Source organism: Plasmopara halstedii (assembly GCF_900000015.1).
Source record: "Plasmopara halstedii genome assembly, contig: Scaffold_54, whole genome shotgun sequence".
NCBI classification, from domain to species: domain Eukaryota; phylum Oomycota; class Peronosporomycetes; order Peronosporales; family Peronosporaceae; genus Plasmopara; species Plasmopara halstedii.
Genome location: NW_020186975.1, coordinates 447,864 through 449,261, shown reverse-complemented (window position 1 = coordinate 449,261; position 1,398 = coordinate 447,864).

The window sequence follows — 1,398 nt, the reverse complement described above, 5'->3', positions numbered from 1 at the left end:
CTCATGTGGACACGACAGGTTATTTGCTGTTCGGTTCCACAAGTTACCTAGAGTCCGGCTTTGAGTCTCAACATGATCTCCTGAGCTGACGAGGTTATCCCAGGAGCAGAGAGAATTGTTAGGCTGTCTAGGTCGGCTTCAAGCTCGGTTGCCTCGTTCGTAGGTCCTGCTGAGCTGTCCATTCGTCCATCTCTTTTCTTGATGCCGTCTCTCAGTCGCTGTTGGTGGCAATGGTGCTTGAGTGTCTTGCGTTTGAATCTCCAACCCGCTCGTCCATTTATTTGATTGAAGCCTTTCCGAACGATCTCGAAAGAGTGGCACCGCTATGAGTGGCGGTACTGGCGGAACACGAACCGGACTTACTAACCAACTCAATACTGACTGGTAAGGTTAAGGTTGTCAAAGACGACTTACTTTTAAAGCGATTTCTTTGAAAACGCGGTGATTGGGTTACTCGCCATCTGTAAGGTGGTCAAAAAGAATTCGCTAGTCGACTTGACGCCGCACTGTTGAAATATAGTAAATCCTTGAAGACACTAGACGGGTTTCGAACGTTTGATCATGCGGGCAGCTACAAGAATGTGGGGGAGCGAATAAAAAAAAACATCTGACTACCCGCAACAAGAAGAATCTGGCTGACGATGATACGGTTCATCCAGTGTTATCATCTAAACGGGAGGGTGGAAGATAGTCCCGTATCTACTTGAGAGACGCATCTGATAAGTACCAAGATACTGCCATACTACTACTAATGAAACCCCACGCTGACAACCCAGGGAAGATCTCTTCAATAGGCATGAATTCCAGACTTGGTCAAAAATTATTGCGGACGCCTTTCCGGATAACCCAAAAATAAGAGCTCGCATAAAGGTGATCGCACTACAGAAACTATACCGCAAGAGTCTTTAAGGACAAGTTGCTGGTTGGTGGCGAAGATTTGAAAGTATCGCTGATTCGACTCAATGAGAATTTACAGTTGAGAGATGGTGACTCAAAACCTATTGGTGAGCGACTTAAAGGTAAACTCGTTGGCTAACACATTAACACTCAGGAACTACATGATGTTATCAGTTTACCTAACGTTCAGAAATTATACTTTTCTCTGCCTGAAAAGGAGGGAGAACTGCTGCCAGCGTCTTATACCATCGTTTGATGCGACAATAGATCGAATACATGCCATTGCTGACGCGTACCTTACCGCTAAAGGCGGTGCCACTGAAAAAATGTGATGAAAGAAACAGTTGACTATGTTCTGAAAGGTCGGATTAAGATACTGGAATTGGATTCAGCGATCGTCGGTCAGAGCTCCAGTTTCGACAGTTGGATAATGGGCGCAGCACCTTTGAAAGCTGACCTTACCACGTCTGTGTTGCCCACATTGCGGACGAAAGGGAAAAA